Here is an 8,230-nt window from a genome sequence, read left to right as displayed (position 1 = left end):
TTAAGTAGGCAGGGTGAGAACCCAGAATATTGATGTGGAACTTGCATGCACATCCATGGTGGATTCAAAATTACAGAAACTCCTGTTCTGTTCTGACCTGTCTGTAGCATGCTACTGAATGGGCATGGGGTCCAAATTGCTTGAAATTAGGAAAGCAAGCCTCACAAAACACACAGGATTTTACAGAATGGCCTGAGGGTTAAACTGCACCATGTCTACACCATCAGGAAACAAAACTGGCTCATACCAACATTCATTTCAGACCTAGAGTACCCTGTGTTATGTTAGTGATCATTGTACTGAAATAGTGCAAAATATCAGATGAGAAAAAGCTAGAGACCTGAAAAGGCATATGCAGAGCAATGCTAAGCATTTTGACTCAGTAAAGAAGCCCACTAATTACAATAGGATTTACTTCTGGGTATTGTTGTGGTCCAAGCCTGATTTATATACTAAATATGCTCATTAGCTAGCATACAAAATTAGGCCTGTCTCATAGTGTCACCAAGTGACCAAGTTCTTTTATATAGTGACCATGTAGGATCTGGGCGCAAGGAAGAAAGGAGATCAAACCAATCCTAAATGATTCAATGGGCTTTATTGAGTATAAAAGAATAACAACATCAATCTAACCGAGCTGAAAGCAGGACATTCTATCAGTATTACTAACAGTATTTCAACCCTAGCCAGCAACAATAATCACCCAGTGTTCCTAACTAACATGTGTGTATATTAAATCTTCCTAGAGCCTAATACAATTCAGATACAGATGGAAAAAGGGGGGAGTAAGGAAGGCTGAGGGCTGGCATGGTTTGGGAAGATCAGGAATTAGTAGAGGGATGAGGGGAAGGGAGAAGAAGGGGAAAGGATGAAGGGATCCAAGGCTTGTAGAGGCAGCATATTACCAGGATCAGAGGCTTGAGAACGGTGGATCTTTCAGCTGAAGGAGCGAGGCTTTTGGCTAGAGACAGGAGCTTTTGGATCAAGAATGCAGTTTGCTCAGAGCACGGCTGAGAGTCAGAGGACCATGGCTGGGGAAGTCTTGACTTCTCACTGCGCAGTGGAAGTCACAGACAGTTCCTGTCCATGGACAGAGTTCCTGCCTCTAGCCCCGTGGCTTGGGCAGCAAACTCTTGGATTACTCATGAGCAAGTCTTGCTTGTAGGCAGAAGATTGCGTGTAGGCACAAGACTGCTTGTAGGCAAAAGACTGCTAGTTCTCTGTCCAGTAAGCCTGTTCTTTATAGTTGTATTTTCCTTTGATCTCTCATAGAGTCTATTTGAAATCTCCTCATCTTTTCCTGGGTCCCCAAAAAGGTGACAACTTGCTGTTACCTCCTGGATATCATCTTTTAATTATTCAGCCAGTCCAGAGAGATCTTAATCTCATCTTCTGTTAGCTGCTATCTTGAGGAGGGGACATTGCCCAAAGCAAATCTGCATCTCTGAGTTGCAAATGGGCCCCTTCTCTTGTCCCAGATTTGCTAGCCTGGTCCCAAAAGGTGTTAAAGTGTTATTAAAGTAAGAATTAAAGTCTATAGGTGTTTTCTTTGTATGCATTTACCTATGTTGAATTTCTATCGACAAAGATTAACATAGACTTCTTTCAACAGGAAAGAGGAGATCAGCCTCTGGCCTCTTCCACAGACATTATCTGATAGTGAGTCACATTTATCATTTGGATTATTCTGGCCTGGCTTTTGTGCTTCCTTGAGTACCCATTTCACAATGCAATGCTGGATCACCTCTTCCCTCACAGACCAGTTGAGATCTGGGGTGTCAATTCACCCTGAGCCCAGGCATTAATTGAACTCTTAATATAAAATGAAATCAGACACAGGCCTGAATTCCATATACTTCTGGGCTGGTACCTCTGGGTCTAATATGTTGGGGTGCCCCTAACAGTATGCGGATGATATGCAAACTCTAATAATGAAAGTCAAGGAGCACAGTGAAAAAATGGGACTACAACTAAATATAAAGAAGACTAAACTAATGGCAACAGGTACAGCAACTAGCCTCAGAATTGACAATGAAGACACTGAAGTGGTGGAAAGCTTCTGCCTTTTAGGATTGACCATCAACAACAAAAAATTCAGCAGTCAAGAAATACACTGCAGACTAACACTTGGTAGGGTTGCAATGAAGGCCTTGGAAAGGATATTTTGATGCCGTGACGTGTCTACACCTACAAAGATTAGACTCATTCAGACAATGGTTTTCCCCGTGACACTCTATGGATGCGAAAGCTGGACTTTGAAGAAGGAAGATAGAAAAAGTATTGACGCTTTTGAACTTTGGTGCTGGAGAAGACTTTTGAGGATACCATGGACAGCCAAGAAAACAAATAAATGGATCATAGAACAAATCAATCCAGAATTTTCACTCGAGGCACAAATGACCAGGCTCAAACTATCATACTCTGGACACATTATGTGAAGACCCAGCTCCCTTGAGAAGTCCATAATGCTGGGGAAAGTTGAAGGGAAGAGAAAAAGATGGCGACCAGCAGCAAAGTGGATGGACTTGATCACAACAGCAATGAATGCACCACTGAGAGACCTTAAAGGCCAAGTTGAAGACAGATAATCCTGGAGAGAATCTATCTATGTGGTTGACAAGAGTCGACACTGACTTGACGGCACTTAATCAATCAATCAATCAATCAATCAATCAATCAATCAATGCATACTTAGAACTGAAACTCAGCCCAAAGGATACGTAAAACCATGGTAGAACATAGACAACTTTGAGTATGCTTGATCTACAGAACAGCATAGTTTGGGGAAATAAGTTTTTTGTGACCTACTGAGAGCATCATTGAAATTGTTAAGTTTAGTACCACTGTTTTGGTAAAGATATTGCCAAATATATTTGGTAAATGGAACAGCTGACCAAAGAAATATAGCAAAACTTCTGCATTTTGGCAAGAATTGTTCATCAGTTGTTTGTACAGCTGTCTTCATAACTAATAGATAAAGATCTTCCTCATATGCCAGTGACCCCTCTGCAAGTCTCCTGTCATTTGTTAAACCTGGTGATTGGTTTCAGTGTGTTTGTAGAAGAGGCAACATCACTTCTCTGTAACAGTCATTAGTCTTTAAAAAAAGATATAGTCCTGATGGCTGAGCTACGGGAGTTTAACACAGTTTCTATCAACAGCTTGCAGAGAGTGGGAGGTTTGCAGCAAGATATTAGTGGAGAAGATCATGGGACTGCTGTTTCAAATGGCTCAGAATATGTGGCTAATGGGCAGTTATCTTTCTGCAGCTTTTTATAGTTTGGTGCAGCTGGAGGAAAACGTGCATGGCTGAGGGGAGAATTCAGATGGTGGGTCAGTTGGCTCTGTCCATGTTTTTGGTGTTTTTTTTTAAAAAAATAAATAATAATTTTTAAAAATCCCAGATCATTTGCAGTAGTAGTCTTAATATAGCACTCCAGAAGCAGAACGTAATAAGACAGAAGGATAGTATTGTATTTTGTACCCAATGGCAAATGTATTGCTTTAAATTGCTACTGTAAATCTGACCTAGTAGTAAACAGAGGAAGCTGTTAGTCTTATGGTATGCAGTGAAGTCCAGAGAGGATTTGGGTAAAGAATACAGGTGCCCCCTTTTCTCCAGTGCAAGCCTTTTGCAGCGGTTCATTACCTTTTTGAAAGAACAACATAGGGCTATGTTACAACCACACGCAATAAGGGCATGTATGTGCTGTGGATGCATATGTCCTCCCCCAACTCCCAGCACCTCTGGACAGCTTTCTGTAATTTTGTGGGGGGTGATCATCCAAACCACTCTACATGCATCCCAAATGCTTGCTCATGGCTAACACATGTCCTTATTGAATATGGCCAACCAGCAGGCAACGTATCAGCCAAACTGGCCTATCATGAAGATTTGCTTCTTGGCCGTTGACTGCTATCAAATTCTGACATCGGAGGTATGAGGTTATGAAATTGCTCTGTTCTGTTATTTCAAGAAGTAATTCAAGAAGCTCCAGTCAAACACATTAAGTTAGTTACAAGTTTAGTTATAGTAAAATCAGCAAGGTAGTAAAATTAGAGTAGACCTTTCAGAACCTTCTTCACCTCCAGTCAGGGCTTGATGAATATACCTCCCATATGCTCCATTCTAAAACCTATTCAACCATTATGTTGTACCTGCGTGCAGGTGTCTGTACAGTGCCGGCTCAAGAGGTTGTCATTTTTTATATTTTACATTTATGGTTTTTTAGTTTTTTAAAAAATGAATTTTTTATGTCTTCACTTTTATTTCATTCAGTACATTTTATTAAAATATTAAAATTATTAAAATTATTTTAGTAATAACAAACTTACAAATAACGTTTAAAAGAAACATGTCTCCAAATTGAGAAAGGGTATGTCCCCAGTTTTATGAAATATGAAATGTTCTTCCAGATTCCTTTTCCTTAAAGCTGGACTCTTCCAGATGTGAAGTCTGATTAAAATTCATTGAAGGGCAAGAACATTTTGAAATTTAGAGTGGGAGAGTACACCTTCCCATACAAAATACTAAAAAATAAAAATAAAAATCTAGGGTTCTTGGTATTTCCCATTACTAGATGAACCATGACAGTGACAAGTTGATCAGGTAGAATATTAGGTGAATATTCATTAGTTCCATTCTTAACCATAGGAAGCAGTTATATTTATTTACCCAATTATTTTTGTGCTTGTATGCTGCTTTCCTGCAATAAAGCTTCGAAAGCAGTTCACATAACATACAAAAAACATGTTATAATAAGAACATCAATCATAATAAGCAGTAGAGCAGAACAGAAGCAAAGGCATCCAGGGTGCTGCTCTCCCACTTTACATCAGCAAAAGGCACAATGGAACTAGCCCATTTCAATGAACCATTTAATAACTTTGAGGGGTGGGTCAGACTGATCTTCCCATGGGAGGCAATTCAGATATGTATTTTACCAACAACATGGCTGAGATTAGTAGCTGTGGTATGTAACAATAGCAAATTTCCACCTAGGAATCAAACAAGCAGCGGAGAGAGAGAAAATTGGTAACATTAATCATCATATCATCAGTTCTACTCTCCTTTTTATGGATACCATCCTAGTATAGTACGTGTTCCCAGAGTGAGCATGTATTTGCTACAGCAATATAACATTTGAAGACTACATATACAAAACACTACTTAAGGTAGCAAGGCTGCCGTAATGGTATAAGATCAAGCCAGTAGCCTGCATGTTGGGGCCTAAAAAAAGGCTCCACCGTGGAGGAGAGAAATGGCCGGAAGTGCTCTTACCCCTGGACTTCGGGGCCGAAGTCCAGGGCCTCTACACTCCCTAGGATCCTCCAAATCCTCTTTAGTCTGTCCTGGATGGTGTGGTCGCAGTGCCACACCACGGGCTCACACTGCACTGGGTGGCTGAGTGTGATTGTGATCTGTGCCAGGAGCTTTAGAGACAGAGGGGAAAGTGTAAAGTTGCATTTTGAAATGTTTCTGCAAATGCATATTTGCATAAATATGCCTGTTTTATATTCTTACATTCTTGTGAGTTCAGCTACAGTTTGTGCCCGCAAAAACCCACGTGTTTAAAATACTGCATGTGTCACGGTGTGTGTAGGGGGATGATACTTAACTTTGGGGGGGGGGCCTCCGGGGGGGGGAGTCCAAAGGCCTTTGGGTCCAGGGTCCAAAATTATCTAGGTGCACTCTGGAAATGGCAACAAGTTCTTACCTCAGGAGTTGCAAGCAAGAGAGATAAAGATGACCTAGACAGTGATTTCACTCTGTTTTAAGTAGGCCACCAAATCCAATGCTGAATGACTAGAGGCTGTTTTCATCAGAGCACAATTCCATAGGAATTCTGATTGTAACGATGCAGAAACAGCAGAAGGAGATGCTGACAATGGAAGAGTCCTTTGGGGCTGCAGTTCATGCTGAAGGATTTTGCGACTCTGCAAAATGGTTAGTGCGTCTTCATAAAGCATGTTCACACTGATGCATACAGGCTGGTGCTGCAGGTCTGCAAGCAGCCAAAGTACTAAGGGCACCTAGCAGTAGGAACAACCATATTTTCAATGGAACCTTAGTCCAAGAGTGTCTGTGTTGGGGTAGATGTTATGAATGGGAAGCTGATGAAAGATTCTCACCCATATCTTTGGATTCTCACCCATATCTTTCTTTGGTTGCTTTGCATTCAGGCTCGGACTGGCCCACAGGGCAACAGGGCATATTCCCAGTGCGCCCAGTGCGCCCTGCTGTACTCGGCAGCAGTGAATACTCCCACCCTTAAATACCCATTCTGCTCAAAACCCAGTGCCCTCTCCACATACATTCCACCGCCCTCTCAGTGCCCCCAGTCCGGCCCTGTTTGCATTTCCTGCTTTGCAGCTTTCAAGGCATCCTCCTCCTGTCTCCTGTGTTCTTTCTCTTCAGCCTTCTTCCACTTTCCTCTCGTGAACCTCGGTCATCATTCTGCTTCATGCTTCTTCTCCAGCTCTTACTCTGCCCGTAGTTTTCTTTGCCTTTCATGATCTAGGTCAAACTGGTTAGTCTTCATGTGCTGCAGCACTCTCATAGCAGGCTATTTGCATTGCTTTTCATCCAAGCAATCTCCAGTTACCTTAGCCAGAGTGGAATCAAGGTGGTTATCCTTCAAATCCACTTCAAGTTCTTGAGTTTTGCAAAGCTAACTGGCAAAGTAACTAATCAACCCCTGCTAACTGAGCAAATAGGCACCTTTTAAAGTGGCGATTCTCTTTGTTTAGCAGGGGGAGAGCCATTGGCCCTATCCATCCCCAACACAGCATCCCTCCAGTGGCCATTGCTGGTGTCTTATCTATGTAAACCACTTGGGGAACTTTTGTTGAAAAGCAGTCTATAAATATTCTAAGTGTTGCAAGTTGACCAAATGACCAAAGTCTGAAGGCAGTTATTGAAGCTCGTTTTTACTCAAGACCTGTTTCACTATGTGAGTCAAACTGCAGAAGTCTGATGGGAAAGTAGTGAGGTTGTTACAGGACAAATCCAAAACATTACGCTTTGGAAGCTTTGCCAGCTCTTTAACTGGAACTTTATTCAGGTCACTTAAGCTCAAGTCCAACTCATTGCCCTCCAGTTTGTCTTTACTTTTAATGCAACAAACTATTATTTGACACTTCCAAATGGGCAATTTACTTTTCCTCCAGATTTTTCCATAATCTTCAATTAAACAGTCTTCCTTAAGCAGCCTCATGAACACACTTGTGTTCTGGAAGGAGTGCCTCATGGAAATGAGGAAAGGATCTTGCACCGCCCTCTGGAGGTGTAGGGGTTCAGTTGCAGCCTGAGAGGTCTGGGCCAATTCTAGAGCACGGACAGAGCAGAATCTCTCCAGTAGAGCTTAACAAACAGATAGCATCAGTTTATTAACAACAACATTTTCATTTTCATGACATCCAGTGAAGGTTAATAACATATATAGAAGTCAAACATTTTGAGTCCTCAAAGTTTCACTTTTGGCGCCTTAGCAGCTTCATTATTTCATCCAGATCTAGATTCTTGGAAATAGCATGTTCAATTGATAAGGTTGCCAACCCATGCAACCAATCTTGTTTCATTGTGGAACGGAGATAGGTTTTGATTAATTTCAGCTTTGAAAAGTTCTGTTCTGTGCTGGCCACCAATACTGGCAGCGTTAAAAGAATTCTCAGGGCCACAAAATTATTTGGCAATGATGCTGTCAAATTGTTTGAAAATATCAATTGCAAGATTTCCATTGGAGAGTAACTGCCTTTGAAATGGTTTCACAAATATTTTAACTCTTCATACAAATCAATACCAGAGATGTCTTTCTCATCACCATCTGTAAGGAGAATTTCTAAATCAATACTATTCTTCTTATGAAGCTCGTCATCACTCATTCCTGTTGCATTTTTCAAATTGTATAGAAAATGAAATTGATTGTTATGCTTTACAACTGACTCAAACCTGTCTTTCAGTGATTGCATTGCATTGTTTAAAATGTTGTTGAAAAACTTAATTCTAAAATTGTTCTCCTCTGTCATTCCAACTTGGTCCCTGTGTTGCTCATAATCAAACATCATTTATCAACGGCAGATTATTGTTTGTTCAAAATCAAGTTCTATCTCCAATTTGATTGCAAACTTTCTTGCATTGTCCAGAATGTATTTAAATTTATCATCGGTTCTGTAATTTTCAAGGTATTCTATTGATTTTGAAAGCAGGAAGACAGCTTGTGACATATTC

The 8,230-nt window shown here is 40.9% G+C and overlaps 1 pseudogene; it reads right to left on the bottom strand.

Annotated features, from left to right (window-relative positions):
* Positions 1 to 6,452: 6,452 nt before the first annotated feature.
* Positions 6,453 to 7,884, bottom strand: LOC128344005 (leucine-rich repeat-containing protein 59-like; annotated as a pseudogene).
* Positions 7,885 to 8,230: the final 346 nt, after the last annotated feature.

Source organism: Hemicordylus capensis, chromosome 2, assembly GCF_027244095.1.
Source record: "Hemicordylus capensis ecotype Gifberg chromosome 2, rHemCap1.1.pri, whole genome shotgun sequence".
In the NCBI taxonomy this organism is placed as follows: domain Eukaryota; kingdom Metazoa; phylum Chordata; class Lepidosauria; order Squamata; family Cordylidae; genus Hemicordylus; species Hemicordylus capensis.
The sequence above is the reverse complement of the archived record's forward strand: the minus strand, read 5'-3'. Positions and strand labels throughout refer to the sequence as shown.